Source organism: Bradysia coprophila, unplaced genomic scaffold, assembly GCF_014529535.1.
Source record: "Bradysia coprophila strain Holo2 unplaced genomic scaffold, BU_Bcop_v1 contig_232, whole genome shotgun sequence".
In the NCBI taxonomy this organism is placed as follows: Eukaryota; Metazoa; Arthropoda; class Insecta; order Diptera; family Sciaridae; genus Bradysia; species Bradysia coprophila.
The window spans coordinates 21,394,463-21,413,705 of record NW_023503493.1 but is presented as its reverse complement, the minus strand read 5'-3'; the positions used below and the strand labels follow the sequence as shown (position 1 = coordinate 21,413,705).

The window sequence follows — 19,243 nt, the reverse complement described above, 5'->3', positions numbered from 1 at the left end:
CGAAGAAGGTCTTCGATTCGGTAAATTAATTACAGAGATTTTTTACAGTCGTCGTCGATTAAAATAATCAGAAATAAACGTTACCTCATTATGTCTTTCGATTTTAGATGATGTCTCTTCATTCAATTGTGACATTCCGTTAGAACTTACTTTTTCGTCAAGATCTGATTTAAGAGATAGAACTGTTTTGCCTACGGTATTGCTACTTGTAAAAAATGATTAGGCTGAATGGGACCGTCTCTATAATAGAGTATGTGGTCTAAAGAACATATTGTGGGACTTATTCGGGTCCCCTGGCAATTATGAAAGGTAACGAAAAAAAATCAGGGATTCGCCACTTGCAAAATCGGAGAAAATGTTGACCTAAAATACAGGCCTGCCGAAATCGGCTCCAAATTGGCCTTTACTTTACAAAGTAAATTTTTTCTTTCTTAAATGGTTTCATTTTATGTACAAGCGTTCATGGCTTGAACTTCAAGCCACTAAAAAGAAAATCATGCAAATGTGGACCACCCTACTTACCATTCAAATACTAATTTTACTTTTAATATACTCTTTACTGCCTCCATTAAGATAGCCATACATTCAGAATTTAACGCTTTAACTGTACACTTACCCTAATTAAGCCATCTGCTATGACCAAACGACCAAACGAATTAGCGATCAGCTCTGGATAGTGTTTTCTTATATAGCAACATGTATGATGATGTTAAGAGAATGTTAAGAGATTCTCCCTGAACAAGATTCCACAATTTTTTTTTTATTTTCATCCCAACTGTTGCTGTTTCGTACCTCTGAAACTTGAAAATTTTACCAAATATGAGTGAAAAACTTTCTGTCGGCCTTTTCGTAGTTGGTCTTCAAAAATAATTTTTTGGTCATTGGTAGAGGAAATGTTTCTCTACTGCTAGAACTATTTACTAGCTTCATCCCTCAAGTATCCACACCTCTATGATTGTTTGAAAATCACGTTTTTTCAACTTTAGTGTGCCTTCTTCGCTTGCACTTATGGTACCGAATTTTTGTACAATTGTTATTAGAATTTCAGGCACTACCGATTGCCACCACAACCAGTTTTCCACCACTCTCTCTCTGTAGACAAAAATGGGCTATGCACCAATGTCACCAACGGTACGGATTAAAATCAAAAAATTTTGTGGAATCTTGTTCAGAGCTCCGAGCTGACTAATGTTATCCAAAAATATCAAAAGTGCATCGAAATGCTCAGTTAAAATTCATTCAGCCGCATCGTGATGCTGTAAGGTCTTTTGAAGTGAGTTAATAAATTATAGGAATTTAAAACTGAACGCGCGATTGACTTACACAAATTTTGTATTAGTCATACTCAAAAGAGGATTCCCAACTATGTCGATTGAGGATAATTTCCTACCCCAGGCAACATTACTAATTAGTCAAAATATTTTCCTATTTTTCTCATTTTTAGACCCGTACGAAGTACTAGGGTCTTATAGGTTTACGCATACGTTTGTAACACGTCGAATTGGACTCCCTGAGTAAGGGGAAACCTATTGTGGTTGTCTAGAGATGCCAAATCCGAGAAAAAAAAATGTCCGTCTGTCCGTCTGTCTGTCTGCACGATAACTTGAGTAAAACACATCCGATTTTGAAAATTCTTTTTTTTCCCGTTTGGTAATGTCAAAAGACAGGCTAAGTTCGAAGATGAGTGATTTTGGATCGACCCCTCCCGAGCTGTGGCCCAATAAGTGCTTTACGGTTTTTCGAAGATATCTCCGGACATTTAAACGTTAAACTTGTAAGTGATACGTCAAATAAAAGGTATTTACAATACCGATCGACAAAAAAAAAGTTTATGGAAATCGGATGACCGACTCGTGAGTTAGACCCCTTGGTGTGGAACAGGCACAGGGCGGCAAGCAGTTTTTGCTTGTAGGTCGGCCACATTTGAACATATTTCGTCTGTTTTAGCTTTATTAGATAGGTATTGACCGTACCAATCAGGGAAAATTTTTTTTATGAAATTATGTTTTCCGGAGCGTGAGCTAGGTCTCTTGGAGTGAGCTCTTATCTGGCTACTCGGAAGTACAGTGAACGTGGTGTATTTTGACAATATCTCGAGTAAATTTTGACCGAATTTCATGATTTTTTTTTGTTTGAAAGGTATTAACGAATGTAAAGCGTCGGTACTATTTCCGGTCTCCTAACAAAATGGCTGCCGGCGGCCATATTGGATTTTAGTAAAACGATATAAAGTGGGAAAAATGATGCTTAGAGAGTTTCTGTTAACATGGAAATAATGTGTTAAGTGTGAGGGGTTTCAGGGATTCCATATATGGACATCTATATATACCTATATACAGCTATATTGAGCTATATAATAGCATATTCCTCTGTGAAATGTTTATTTATAGTGAAATATAGGTAAATATAGCGGTATATAGCTGTTTAAATAGGAATTTATGAAATTTGACTTCGTACGGGGCTGTCTATATTTTTTTTTTTTAAATTTCACTTTATTATTGTCCCTTTTTCTAAGTGTGGAACACAATCACCTCCGGCAATTTAATTGTATATGATAACAAGGCAAAGAGTGGATAATGTAAGTGATTTAAAAGGAAGAATAGTTTTTCAGCAGAGAAGAAAATGAAGTAAGAGAAATGAAGAGTTTCACACTAAAGGCTTTTGATACGAATAGGTGTTTCGTACGGGTCGGCGTTAGCTATGTTTATTCTCTACTTTACATAATTAGTTCAGAACGACCAGTGTACTGGTACTCCATTATAATCTCTTAATCGGAGATAAAGTGAAACGATTATTTTTTTATTGCCTGCCTACACACAACTCGGAGAGCATAATTAACGTCATAAAATGAAAATATTTTTCTTTCGTTAATTTTTTTTTTCATTGGTTCAATGATTGACTATTTATCCACCTATAATTTACAAATCATTAACTAGAAAAATAGAGAAAAAAGATATTATGTATTTGTGTTATGCGCAATATCGGGACACATTAAAATTATTTTTAACTGTAAAAAAACATAACAACGAATTAAGAGGAAAAAAAGAAGAATAAAAAAAACTAACAAACAAAAACGCAATCATATTCATTTGCTCCACATTTGTATTATAAATCGGGCACTGAATATTAAACGTATAGATATTTTTAAGCGAGTACACTTTTGCTTCGTGATTGAACTACATTTGATGCTTATTACCGAACATTATATTCACGTAATATTTATAATCCTCAGTTTATTCGAATTTTTATAGAATTAAAATGTTATACAAGATTATCAGAATCAAGTTTTTTAAATTGATGTTATTCAATACATTTGAAGACATGATGTCTTACATAAAATAATGGTTTTGAGTGCGTATACAGTGAAGACAGTAAATGCAGTTTTAGTTGGTGCAATTACAAATCCATTCCAGTGTGACTAAAATCTTGAGTTTAGCTTTAACGATGCACACAAATGCAATTGAAAAGAATGCAGCATATTATGATTTTATAAATAAGTGACGTTGATTGATTATGTTGTGATTAGAGTTTCGGTGAAAAAGTAACCGAGATATATCTTAAACCACAAGAAAAATCATTTGAATGGCTCCTATTGGCCTCTGAACGCATTGCTAAAACAGAATAATGACAGTTTCAGCAATGTTTAATTTTAAGAAAATTTAAAACAAGGAGAAAAAAAATCTGACAAAAAACAACGTTTAATGTTGCTCCTTAATTTCAGTTGTGATAGGAATTCATTTCTTTGGAAATTTTGCACTAGGCCAGTCATTTAGTTGTGTTGATTATACAATTGAGCAAAAAGAATCTTCTGTAAAATAATATTTTTCTAAAAAATAACGAGAAATCTCTTTGGAAGGAATTTGCTTCAGTTGATTTTAAGTTGGATCAATCATCCGTGCAAAACTCTTCAAACGTCTTTATACGGATGTAATAACACGGAATCCTTTTTGAAAAATGTAAGACCGCAACTCCAACCACGAATGTGGTAGCTTTCAAGAGAAAATACATTTGGTTGCAGACGTTTGACCAGCTCTGAGAAAAGTGACCAGTTTAACGAAATTTTCATAGACTGCTCACGTTTCTCAGAGCCGGTCAAACTGCTACAACCAAATGTATTTTCTCTTGAAAGTTACCACATTCGTGGTTCGAGTTGCGGTCTTACATTTTTCAAAAAAGATTCTGATGGAAAGATATCATCAAAAGTAAACTAAAACCCAGTATTTAAACATCGCCCTAATGTAGGCTTTTCAGCAAAGTGCCGGTGCCTCTTAAACAGTTTTCTTTGTATGTATGGATCTGGATCAGCTGAAAAACAGCTGAAGCGAATTCCCATCTATATTTCAATGAAGAATTCTGTATTTGTAAGTAGTAGAACTATCACTTTTTCAATACCATGTAGCTTTGCAAATTTTTAATGTAAGGCCATAAACGTTCTGGCTTAAATTTACGTTACACTGGAACAAAGCTTCAAAATCTTCTATTGTATGTTTGAATAAAATATTCATTTTGTAATATATCGTGAAACTCAACGAAATAAAATCAAATTAAGGCAATTCAAATGTGCTGTTAATTCAAACAGCTCATCAAAAACTCTGGAATGATGCATTTCGAAGCTGTTTGTACTTAGCTAAAAAACCGGCTCGTCCACATCCTAAGCGGCAATGTTATCAATGGTATGTAATAACCTCAACAAAAATGACAAATTAAATCATTATGAGATGAGATTGATGACCACATTTGTTACCGCATTAACGTATGTACATTTAAAAGTTTCAAAAAATTTAATATTAAAAAAAGTTTTTTTTTGCAATTAGTGTCTACTCTCACGCCTGATATATGACACATGAATGTTGAGATTCATTTTTGAATCGCTTCAGATTACCATCAGTTACCATATAAAGTGAAATTCGCCAAAATATAGACTTTACGATTTTTTTTCCGTTGTTTAAACAAAAGTTTTTTTTTATGAATAACGAACATACATTTGAAACGAAAAAAAAAACTTTTAATTTTTCTCAAGTCAGCCAAATTAAAGCTTTGGAAAATATTAGGCTCAATTCAACGGTAGACGAGCTACAGGCTAAATTACTAACAATTTTATATCTTGTTGATTCGTTTCTTAATGATTCAATTAAAAATTGTTCATAGAAACGAATAAATGCAAGAGAACATTATATTTCAACATAGTCTACAAATGGAAGCGATTCGAGTCAAGAATGTAATCGAAGGAAAGCAAGAAACAATTATTTCAATAAAAATTCTGTGCAAGACGCAGATACTGGAATCTTATTCAGTCAATTTCCTTTTCATGTTCGTTTTTCCTGTACCTTACCTTATAATTTTTATTACTCATTAAATTCGACAATAAAAGAATTAAGACGAAATCGTCCTAAGATCGTAAAATGAAAATAACTAGAATCAGATTTTCAATCAAGTTATAGTGAACGACCTATTTTTTCTGACGATTTATTTATGACAAAATGAAAATGTTAAAATGACATTTTCTGCTATTCATAGTTCACAAATCCTTACAATCACAAATGCATTGCCAATTATTTACCATACAAGAATAAGCTGTACGGACGACAAACGACAAAAATGAATAATGAGTTCCAGCGTCGTCTTATTTTTAACAGCACAATAATACTTAAAACCAATGAAGTAGAATGTTCTATTTCAGCCTGTCAAAAATGATAGGATAAAATGAAGTAATAGATTCGAGAATGATGCTAATGATTTATCTTTGTGAATACGTTTTATTAAAATGCCGAGGCAAAATTTACTTATTAAAATATGGTTTCGCTATTACTCGCCTGATCGAATTGACCTCAACATAATAACAGCAGCAATTTTATTTCGGTCATTATAAATATTACCATCATTATCCGATGATATACATGATCGTTGGCATGTTATCGATCTCAATATTTTTTTCAACACATTCGATTGAACGGCCAATAGCAGGTTGTATAAAAAAATATTTTCGATGCTGAAAGTGAAGGTTTCTTTCATGAATATTTTTTTCTCTTTGAATCGTTTGGTAAAACGTTATAACGTTAACGGCATCTACCTTGAACTTGAAACGATAAAATGTATCTAAACAAAATTATAATTTGTGAGTGTGTTAGTGTGTTAGTTTTTAATATTTTGAGGTTTTACTTAAATAATGTCGTAATCTTTTATTGGTTGCATTGGTTATGTACGTAAACTCCGATAACAAACAAACTAACTGCTGATCATTTTCAGTGCTGCTTAACTGGATCCTAGACTCGGTCCATAATTTTTCTCATTTAATAGTTATTATTACTACAAGAACTGTAAAGGGTATATTTTAGGTTCGAAAAAGAGTAAAGGGTAAACCTACTTGCCATTTTGAGAACATAAAATACCAATACAGTTCTTGTAGAATTAACATAGCATTTACATGAAAGACCCGTAATTTACAAAAGCTGGAACTTTGAGGCATAACCGTTTTATTTTGATAATGTTTGATATGAAATAACAAATTGAAGCAGATTAATTTTTCAAAGTTAGTTCATCATTGACCCGAAATCTTTTACTTCATTCGTTTAAATACTAAGGTTGAACTATACATAACAATCGTAACCAGAGTAATAACTTTTTCCTCGTTATACTCGCTAGCTGATGAATAGTGTTTTCTTGTTTTACCCTTCGACCTCAGAACACAGTAGTAAAAAACGTCAATTCTGAAAATCCTATTCCAACAAATAGTTAAATTATCTTTTTCGTCTTAAAATTAACGGTGTGCAGATTAAAAGAATGCAAAATCCAATTTTCACGATTCAGTAGGTTCTATCCTTCAAAGAAATATTTATTTGTAACTCACGATCAGAATTTGCGTAACCACGATCTTTATCCGTTCATTTACGCGCGATCTTACAAAAAATCACACACCAAGCACAGACTCACTGGTTTCTATGTCTTTCTCATTTCAATCAAATTTTAGATCATTAATTATGGCTAATTTTCAAGGGTTTAGCAATAAAATAATTTCATGTTACATTTACAACACTTTGTGTTCAATTACATTTGAATTTTCTTTACAATGAATATTGCACTCAAATGCAGTCATAAGTAGCTGTTATTAATGCTATAAAATTACTGATGCAAAATGTCAATTTACGTAATCCAACAATTAATATATTTTTAGCTTTATAATTTTATACTATTCCAACATTTTACAAAATGTTAACCATAATGTGCTCGCATTTGTGTGGTTCATTCAAAAGTTTACTATATATACCTAAAATGCATGGCTAATGCAAATAGGTAAATGCTCTAAAACTGTACACAGTTAAAAGACTATGGTTAAAGATTATAGCCAATTATTTCTTGCATAAAGCTCGCCTTCATTATTGTATGATATCACCGTTTTTAACACTATATAGATGTTTTTAACGAGATAATTTTATTAGATTCCGATGAATCATATATATACAAATCGTATACGCCACACTCTTTATGGATTAATATTGCATGCACAAGTATTAATGAGATGCTCTCCGTATGAGTGTGTTTACTGATATATACATGAAAATGAAAACAGCATTCAAGAAATTTACAATAGAGAGTTTAATTATATTGATATAGCAAAGAAAATGAAAATAATTTCATTTTCATTGATGGTATTTTGATAATAAACTGTGAACAATTACACAAGTCGCTAAAATTCAATTACAGAGATTATTGGTACATGTGTGTGACGATTAAGAAGCATTAATTATGCATTAAAATGGATTGTTTCTTGCAGTTATTTAATTTGTAAAATTTTATTTTATAACTCTTGAAATGAATCTGCACACAATAGAACAGCAGCAATTGATATTCCGGAATTTCGTTGACTGTTTGTTGTTCCTTTGAATTGAGCTGGAGCTTCGCGATTCATTGTATTAGGCTACTTTTTATCAGAAATAAATAAAATTAAGTCAATCAAGTTCTTTGTTCTATTGATTTGTTAAAGTTATAGCAAATTTTAGAAATGTTTACCAAGTTTAGGTTGCATGGAAGTGGCATCTGCTCTGTTAAGTGTTCGGTTTCAGTCATTTACCCTATGCTTGAAAGTGGTTAGCCTCGCGCTGGGTGAGTTCTAGTGTTGCATTTAGTCCGTTGCAAAAGAGTAACGTTAAAAAACCGGGCGCTGCCACTTCCACCCACTGTACCATTCAAACACTTTATACCCAAATTAATGGGTCACTACACCAACACCTTAAGTACAAGTAACGATTTGATCTACACAGGATTTTGGAACCATTTTATTTTCAGTTATACCAAACGTCCTGTACTAGGACATAACGAGTTGATCTACACTGGATTTTAATTAAACGAAATGGTTGGCCAGTTAACGGAAAGTTAATCTGTCGTCAACCCAAAATAAAAAAGAAAAACAAAATTTGGTCTTGATGTACGAAGAGAATTAGAAAGTTTGTCCTAATGAATGATCAATTGGATAAAATATGATTGGGCCTTAATGCGCGGAAAGGAAAATCGAAAATTTGGTGTGAGTTTAGTTGAGATTGTTAAATCTTGACTTTGTTGTGTACGTTTGTTGAATTTGTTTGCTGATTCCGTTGAATGAAATTTCACTCATATTTTTTGCTGCGCTTGGGTATTTTCACAGCAGTTTTCCGCTATAATTCCCGATCAGAAGATGAACTTACACTTGATTCAAGTGACTTGAAAACTTTCAGAACTCGTTCAACTGAAAGTAGATTCCAGTCTTGGGAAGGGATCAGTGGAAACAACTGATGATGGCTAGACCACGCTATCCTCGGACCGCCACTGACTCCCTAGGTCGAAACAGCGTCTTTTCTTCATTAAATTAAATTCACTTCACGTGAATCAGGAAAGATCACCTGTGTTAAGTGTTCTGTTTCAGTCATTTACCATATGCTTGAAAGTGGTTTTTAGTCTAATAGCCCCGCGGTATGGGTGAGTTTAGTGTTGCATTAAGTCCGTTGCGAAAGCGTAACGTTAAAAAACCGGGCGCTGCCACTTCCAGGTGTAAATTCTTTGATTATTTTTTTTTATGCTTTCCATTTTTGTCGAGTTCAACGGTACAACGAAACTGTATACTTTTAGCAGCCGCTGCTGTGTCTTTCTTTAACCTTTTACAAATAGCCAATGTACTTCTGTTTTTTTTTGTCAAATGTTTTCTACGTTAGATTCAAAATCTCTTACTTTTTAGTAACATTCGTTTTTTCAAAAATATAAGAGAATAATATATCGATATAATAAAAAAAACCTTAAAGCTCGTAAAAGCTCATAACAAATTGATTTATTTTGTATCGAGTTATATCTTGAGTTGGCTGATCAAAACAATCACTCTGTTACTTATTCTGTTGGTATAATTTTGTACCATTGAAGGAAAAGGCTGACATTTTCGTCGCAATGTACGTCTGTACTTCTGAAAACTAATTTAATTCTTTCTTCAATAAAATCAAATAATTTGATCACATTGTTGAATTGCCTACTCATGAATGCAATATTATTTCCAATAGATCCGACGTATTTAATGTAAAAGATTTGTAATGGAAACCTTCAACGTTTAATTACTGGGTTTTTGTATCTGACAACCTAATTTTCAACCTAATTCGTTTGTTCGGTTAAGCTTTGGATAGGGCACAATGAAAAAAAAAATCAATCACATTGCTAAATGCAACAAAAGCAGTTTGATTTTGTGAAATATATCGGCTCAGGTCATTTATTATTACGTCTTCACTGCGTGGTAGGTGTTACATATATTTTAATTGACTCCTTACCAAACCTTTTACCATACGCAATCTTCTCTCATCAAAAAGTCAATAATCAGAAATTAATTAATCCGAACCGAATGACCTACAACTAGCTGACGGTAGGTATACAATTTTCTGATCAGAAAAACAAACACAAAAAGTAATTGAGAAACATAAGTTCATCGTATACCAACCAACGCAACGGTATACAATCAATGTGCACTGGATGTTACTGTAAAATTCTTGCCTCTCACAACATTATTGCCTTTCCGCTTACCAACAATAAAAATGTAATAATAATCACAATTCAATATGTGGATGACTTATGTCGACAGTTCATACTTATAGTTGGAGACTGTGAAATTGCATATAAAATATATTGTAATGTAAAAGTGCCTCAGAATAAATGTATGTAATTTTTATGCATATTACGATTCGAGCATAATATAAATGGCAATGCGATTTATAGTTCATTTTCGGTATTTACATTGCGACAATGAACTAAAATATTATGTAATGATGGTGCGGAGCATTATTTTATGGCTGAAATTGGAACATATTGCATGCCATGCCATATACATAAAATAGATAAAAGGTGCACACACGAATGGAATAGGGAGAAATATCAATGGTTTATAGACCTCTGAATGGAAGTCATTAAAACCTAAGTGATTGTACGAATTATTGGAATTTGGAATTGTGAAACAATTCAAGCTTGAAACTGTATTATGAAAGTCCGACATTAATTTCTGCAATTTACCCAGCCTATTTTTGAGAATTAATATTCTCAAGAAGTTTTCGGAACCTCTTCAAAATTATGTCGGCTAATGTACCATCTATGCGAGAACCTCCTGGGATGTTCAGAGATAACAGAAAAAGAGTAGATGGCGTTACTTTGGTACCATGGCGTAATGGTCAATCAATGGTTTGGGATGCAACATGCTCAGATACTCTGGCCCCATCGTATCTACATTTGTCAAGCAAATCGCCCGGTCGAGTTGCAAATAAGGCAGCAAACGTTAAACTGAGCAAATATAAGAAATTGAAAGAAGACAATTACATAATCATTCAATTTGCAATAGAGACTCTAGGTCTAGGAAAGTTATTAGCAAGTGTAACGAACGAAAAAAAAAATCGAAGATGTATTTGAAGCAAAGAATCTCTATTGCACTTCAACGTTCTAACGCCGCTTGTATAATGGGAACGTTCGAAGGGGATTTGAAGAAGTTAGATGAAGTCTATTATATTCTGTAATTTTTCATTTGTATTTGTGTGAGATTAGTTTAGTTTAAGTTCGCTAAGCTAAGTTATCTTTCTCCTGTTTCTCCTGAATCAGGCCAGTTTCCATGGTTCTGGATAAATAGATTAGGGTAACTTTTGTTAAGAATAGAAGCCACTCCATGGGTGGAATTTGTTTCATATTCTGATACAAATCTAGGTTTATAAAAATGAATAAAAACAACAAAAAATCATTAAAAAAAAAAGTTATGAACTTTTTTTATTTCTTTCGAATATTTGAAAGTTTAAAGAAAAAATAGGTCGTGACAAACACCACTCTACATGTAACTGAAAATATTGAAAAGTCCAGTTGAAGCGTGTGAATTATTTTCATGTGAGGCGAAGCCGAGGTCAAAACACACACGAAAAAAAATATTTTTTATTCGCATTCCGAGTTATGTGATGCGTTTTATGTTTTGTAGACTCCGCACAATTTTGTATTTTACAATTGGTTCATTTATGTACATAACTTGTCAACAGCTTCTGGTGAAAATAATTCATGGTTGTATTTTAGGACCAATTGTACCTTCCGTAGAATGAGAATCAAATTAATTGTGTCTTATCCATCTGTTATCCTTAATGACGATAATAATAAAGGAAGACATCTATCTAATATTCAATTCTAAAGTGACATTTGCTAAAACAAACGACGTTAAAGAGTTGGTACAAATACTTTCAACAAAACAAGTAACAGTTTTAATGATTAAAGGTCGAATTCTCGATTAAATTACAACAATGCTAAAACGACACTGAAAAGTATAACAATAAATAATGAAGCACTAACTTCAATTCACACACCGAATTAAGATTGAACGATAATTTACGACGCTAAATCTTATAAATATACATCGTTAAAAATAAAAAAAAATAAAATAAAAACTGAGTCAATATAGTCTTTTACACCTTTAGCTCACCAAATTGATATTATGCTAAGCTAATATATTACACGACCGGCAAACAGAAGAGAAACATAATTACGATGACAATATAAATATTAAATCTTAATAAATATAATATGCAGAAACAAAGCGATGAAGCAAGAGTGACTATAATTTCGGTTCGAAAAATATCTTATTGAAATAAATTATGTCAATCGCTGCTTATTAAATAACTGGAAGTCATTTTATTGCGATGGGTTTTTTTTCGTTGATTGCTAACCATATTTTAATGCCATATTTAGTTGAATTATTATGAACAAATGTGCATACATGATCGGTGAACAGATTTAATTATCTAGTTAATTGGCCTGGTTTATCGACTAAAACGGATTTAATTTTTGTTTTAATTTACATAAATGAATATAGTTTACCTGAGGAATTCTATTTTATGTATACAACAATGCTAGTAGTGTACTATGTTGTTCATCACTGCAGATTTGAATATATTTTTTATTATGTAATGTGCAAACAAAATATTGTGATGACAAATAACTCTATATGGATTCTTAACCTGAAATGAGTCCTGGAGTTATAACCTGACCATAATATATGGCGAAAGGCAGAAATGAGTCATGGAGTCATAACCCGACCAAAATATATGGCGAATGTCAGAAATGAATCCTTGGAGTCATAAGCTGACCAAAATATATGAAGAATGGCATAATTGAGTCCTTGGAATCATAAGCTGACCAAATATGTGGAGAATGGTAGAATTGAGATCCGTCTACTCTTAGTTATTTTTTCAATTTAACATTATTTGTCTCTTGTCTTACCTGCCTTTACGTATGGGGATTCAGTCTATTCTACAAACCTTTCTGCTTCTGCTATTCGGTCGTTGGAAGGAACGTTTTCGTTTCCAGCATGTTTGAAGTCCTTGGGTGTTCTTTGATGACCTACCTCAGGCTGCGGTGTTGTACCATTATTTATAATGTGGCGAAATGGACGTAGCCTGGTTTCCTCTACGAGAGTTTATGTGTCGGTAGATCGGTGCGCAGTCGGAATTACGTTCTACCCAGGCGTTCTTCGGTTCAGTACAACCGTTCGGTCAGTAGCCGATTATAACTCTATTCCGGTCCATATTAAGGGGCTACCATCGGCGGCGAAGTTTAATGACGCTATTATGACATATTTTACGTCGATGTAGATTTCGATTGGGTATTGCTTGGGCGTGCTGCCATCCATGCGATCAGAGTCTTTTTTATCTTATACATTTCCTTTTTACTGTTTTATTTCTAGGATTTTGAAAGTGAGTGGCTGCGACTATCCGCTGCGTGTTAATGTGAGTCAATTTAGTTTTTTTTTCTTATTTTTTTTTTTTTCTCCTTCAACCAAACTCTAACGTTAATGTCCTACTTTCCGTCTATAGACACGATTTTTTCGATATGTCGTCTGTTTAATTAATTTGTAAATTTGCTGTATTCTGTTTTTCGCGCAGAACCTTTGTATAAGGATCTTCCTTTTTGTTTTAAATTATTGAATAAATTGAATTGAATTGAAATTGAATTGAATATTTGCTTTTCTCACTTTACATACAAGTTGAACCGTAGAATTTGATGTCATAATTATATTCCTCAAAATTAGGTACAAAATTGAAAGTTCAAATCCAGCCGCTTTATTCTATATCTTGACATGGCAATTATATGTATACGCATTAAATTTGTTAATTGAACAATGGTATTACCACCTTCAAATTGTTTTTAATTATTGTCTCGGTTATATATTTCATTAAAAATAGGAAAAATCTCACTTTTGTGGTGTGTAGGTGTATGCTTTACAAACCCAAATATTATGAGAATATTTTATTTTTTCATAAATCCAAAGTCAACGGCATAATAATTAATGGTAAAAGATTCCAAAGAAAAAGAATAAAATAATGCAATGCCAAAGAGAAGAAAAAAAAATTCTCTGTTTATTTTGTGAAATAAGCGACGAAATAAAAATTAAAATTTATCTCGTAAATCACAAAAACAAAGAATTCCATTGTTGTAATTATCTTTAAATTAAAATTAAATTCTCACACATGTTTATGTGTACACCATTCGTATATTATAGCAAACTTTATTTAACACCCTGATTTAATATTACAGCCGAACAAGAAGAATTTTTGTTTTCGAGGAAATTCATAATAATAATGAACTCAGGTTATTGGTTCGGGTTTACGACAGTGATATTGCTACATGACGATTCTTTTTTATTTCCTTTCGGTCAATCATTTTTGTTGATCACCATAAATCGGAGCATATTTACAGCATCACATACCAATTTAAAGATGACGATACAAAAAACAATAACAGAAATTTTTGGTGTGCTTGTTTTTTTAATGTAAAATGAAGACTAATGGTCTGTTGAGCTGAATTGAAGCAAGTGCGTGAGATAAAAATTACATCTTACGTAAATAGCGTAATGGTTCTTTCAAAATTCAATTTACTCTAAACATAATTTATCGTGAATCTGATCGGAAATTAGCACAAAAAATGCAGAGATTTGCTAAGAGGTGCAAATAGTTATTTCAACGCATCGTTTGATGACACTTTGGTAATGTTTTGTTAATTTTTGGTTATTTTAGTAAATTTAGCAGATGAAAAAAATGCATGGAAGATTTGTGACTTTCATACGTAATAGTCAGTATTACTCAATTATTCATGCGATAAATGCCTTGCGTTATACAGTTTCACAACTTTTGTTAAATTGTTTTTGGTGATTTTGTGATTATAGCAAAAAGAAAATTTTATTTTAAACTCTTCAATTTATATAGTGTACCCAGCGTATTAGTACGTGTCAGTATAACTACCATAAACGATACCACACACTTTACATATTTTTCTGTAATAATTTAAGTTTTCATTTCTACTGTTTTAATATTTCATAATATGAAGGGATTCGCTTCTAAGGCCAGCGAAAATCTGACCAAGTGTGATACGCCATCTAACAAAATACCGGACGGTAAGGAAGGGAGACAAAAAATCTTGAAAAACCACGAACGACATTTATCGATGACCCAATAAAAATATCGCTCGTACCATTTATGCGATATGATATAACAAATGATAACCTTAAAAATGATTTTTATTAAAAACAATCAAAAAATCAAAATGTTTCACTTTCAAGGACTTAAACAAAATCACTTTTGTTTTGTTTATCTTTATTATGGTACACGCGTTAAATTTCGATTCTTCTCGTTTTTGTTATGAACTCGTCAGTCGTTTGTGATATAGCGCAATCAAAATTTGAACAAAATAAAGTCTGAACGGTGAAGAGTGTTTTATACAAAAATTTATAAACACAAAAGAATTCGATGAAATTTGATACGAAATTTATTTTTAAAAAAGTGCGATGGTTTGGTTTGGATGGACCCATTTTTGACTAATATTTTTCAGATTTCAGGTATTGAAGATAGGGTGGTGGCTAGAGTCTCCGGACATGTACTGGTAGTCCGACAACCACTGTTCTCTCAATAATAAAAAAGTTTATCAATAAAAGAACAATATGTGTCCCACTACGGGTAAATGTTCGGAAACTGGTGCTCCCACCCTATATAAAATCTAACTAACTGAAAAATGTCTACCGCCTTTCAATTCACTATTTACTTTGAAAGCAAACCTTTAAGAGTATCCAGCAGATTGATAGAAAATCTTGTACTTCATTTGTTTTGACATAGTTTCTGATGCATAAATTCAAAATAGAAAGACCTTAATACACACTTATACAAGTGTTATATTAGTAATAATTGTTGTGGTAACAATGAATTCGATCCACAAAAAATATTACCATCAAATGATGAATATATTCTTTCCAATGCATATATATGTAATGTAAATATTATACAAAAATCTGATTTTCTCACAATTTTCAGCTGATTTCACATGGAAAAATCCACTTAAGATGAGGTAAAACGTACATAATACTCTAGGCAATCACTTCGTCAAATTAATATAACGAAGAAACATATCTCTAACATGTGGCACAGATACATCTCAGTTGTTCTACATAAAAACCCATACAATGCATGCAAATGTTGCAATGTATTTCATCTAATTAAGAAGTAAAATAGATTTTTTTCTCGAAAAAAGCTCTTGATAATTGTATATTGAATGTTGCAACAAGGCTCGTTATTTACTCTTGTTCAATGTTTTTATAACATTTCATATATGTCGCATTGTGCGTGTATGACATCGTGTATCGTTTTTTCAATTAATTCTTCTTTTTTTTGTTGTTGCACATTTTGTAATACCATCAAAGCGTTGAATTTTCGGAATAATTTTTGTGATCGCGTACAAACCATAAAATCACCGAATTACGAATCACATCATTTATATGCTCTGAATAAGTCAGACATTTTCGGAACAAAATATTTAATGAAGTTACAAGAAAGTAAGCAAAGTAAGGTCGAGCTATTCTGTTATGTTGTCTTACAGTCCATTCATTAGCAGAGCTAGAGTTTCCGTTTTGTTTGTGCAGTCGCTGTTTGATATCCAAATTTAAAAAGTTCAGAAGCTAAGCGAACTGTGTAAGTCGATCACGTAATATAATTCTGCCCTGATTCAAAATAAAAACTGAACGGTTCGAACTGGATTTTAATTAAATTTCGATTTTACAACACCTGTTGTCCTAAAACGAAATATGTAGATCATCGAATCCATTCCATTGCATGAAAATACCTTTACCATTACTGACAATGAATATAAATCGTTTCTTCAACAATAAATGAACTGCATTGCTGACATTCAGATGGTTTTATTATAATAAAAGAAAGACAATTCAGGCGAAAAGTCAAACATAACTCGTATCCACACAAATGCCAAACATAATCGACCGCATTTAAATGTAAGCCACTAAAGTTGCATGGATGTGCTTACTCACATAACCATAAGCGCATCTTACCGCACCGTATGCATGTAACACAACGGTTGTTGTATTTTATTTTTTTCTCTTCGTCAATGAATGAAAACGAGAGTTTCTTTCGTATAATAAAGTGCAAGTTATGCAGCTAAGTATTACTTTTATGCAATAAATTGTCTTGCATTAAATGATATGCAATTGCATTTAAGAGATTATTCAGAGTGTATCCCTACACAACAACCAACCAATTATGACAAAGAACGCTATAACTTAGTGGTATATTGTGCTCGGTAATATATCAGAGTCAAACTACTGTATATATTTCCTAATCGACTTTACCTTGAACTTAGCTGATTCCTAATTATCTTTTTGAAATTTTTTATCTTAAAAGATTTATGCCTTTGTTCGTACATTTGAGACAATCTCGAGATCGTTCAACATGTTTGTTGACAAAACTATTTTTCTTAAAATAAACTGTGATATTGAAAAGGTTGTGATGAATTTGGTTTCATTTTTTTTTATCTTCGAAAAAGAAGAATGTAAGAACCCTTTCGGGGAGCAGTGATTATAATATATATCAAGTCTGTTACTTCTTGAAACAAATGAAGTACAAGATTTTTAATTAAATTGTTGGAAATAGTTAATACAACAATTTAATTAAAAATCTTGTACTTCATTTGATTCAACATAGTTTTTTTAATATAAGACCTAATCAGACAGAGCTCATCACTTACATTTCTCGTCGCCGTCTATAACAGATGAACCAATGTATGTTAGCCATATTCAAAAGCGGCATTGCGTCGATGCCGCAGGCTTATAACAATAATGACAAGGGTTGGACTTTAATACACACTTTTTCACATTAACACGCCGTATCATTTGAGACTGGCTAACATGTCTGGTAGCTACCAAATTTAATGTTCTTTCGTTAAACATTTAATCTCCTTCGTCTGCTTAAAACCGTATAACATACAAGTCGTTCAACTAATGGTTATCATTTAGAGGACATAGACAACCGATTATTTCTGTCTTCATTTCGATTTCAACAGCAAAAAAGCAGCAGAAATAAACATACCGACTCGTATTAGATCGACAATTAACCATAAAATCAGTGAACATTGTTTGAAATGAATCGCTCTTTCTGTATATTTTTGCACATTAATCATACGTATATAGGAGCCGAACACAAATCGTTTAGATGGCGAACAATATGATGAAATGGGTTACGTGACATGAATTTTTACATATCAATAAGTGAATTTGAATACACATGTTGACGGCTAATGGGCAAAAAGCTCTCGCATGAAGACTATTGTATGTTTTGGTGTTGATAATTTACGAGGTGTTACGATAAAATTGACCTACAGAAGATTATGAATTCATGGCAAGATTTTTATGTTTACCTATCGGATAAGAATCAACATTTCGGGAAGGCAATCAAACGTATATACTGTTGGATGTGAAGCTAATAAAATGCGCACTGCCCACATTACATTGTTGATATTATTACAGTTGGAATTGTTCAGCAAACGATTAAAAGGAAAGTGTGGAAGTACTTTTGATGAAAATGACCATTACGACATAAGCGTGTTGTGTAGTGTAGGCTTACGTGAAAAAAGTGATCTCATATTTCATGATATGAAATATCAAATTCTTTCACCTGTTAAGATGATATCACATCACAATTGTATACGATGTGAATGCATATTAGAACTTCCACATCTTATGCAATAACTGTGTATATGCAGTACACCTCGATATTTTGTTCATCACCATGCATTATTGCTTGATATGTCTCAATAAATGTAACACTAAACTGATGGTGCTGTAGAGTATATGCAACGAAAAATGCCTTTAGTGACTTTCTACAATATTTGAATAAATTTGAAAAGTGTACGCAGTTCATTGATTGCATACTTGCGTAATTTGTAACATTACACTGAGTGTATTTATGATAAAAGGACTTCTTGCTTCAATATTTTTGTACAATTTGACCAATTTACATTGATTTACCAACAGCAGAACTCTTACGGTAATATACAATAGTCATAATTGCCATAATTACAGTGCCCATTAGGCCTGCTCATTTTAGAGAAATAGTCTCAAATTCATCTGGCACTTATTAGAATTTAAAAAAATAGTTTAGATCTGGGGATCGCATCAAATGTACGAAAGCGTTGGTTAGAAGGGTAAAACCATCATTCTTCTCTCTTCTAACCAACGCTTTCGTACATTTAAACAAATGCTTCGCTCCCCAGATCTAAACAATTTTTTTAAATTCTAAAAAATACGGGTCCAATATTTTAGCCTTCCGGATTAGATAAACACCATGCCAGATGAATTTGATACTATTTCTCTAAAATGAACAGACCTATGCCCATTGAGAACAGATTACACAGGAACCCTTTCATTTTCACATCCACAAATTAGGGCACG

At 32.4% G+C, this 19,243-nt stretch overlaps 1 long non-coding RNA gene across 1 annotated transcript; it reads right to left on the bottom strand.

The window, feature by feature from the left end:
- Window positions 1–1,036: 1,036 nt before the first annotated feature.
- On the bottom strand, window positions 1,037–18,538 carry LOC119076258. The gene is made up of 3 exons (XR_005087583.1): window positions 18,528–18,538; window positions 3,606–3,611; window positions 1,037–1,265 (listed from the first exon to the last, which is right to left on the bottom strand). It is a non-coding gene; the product is annotated as an uncharacterized LOC119076258 (long non-coding RNA).
- Between the last annotated feature and the right edge of the window lie 705 nt (window positions 18,539–19,243).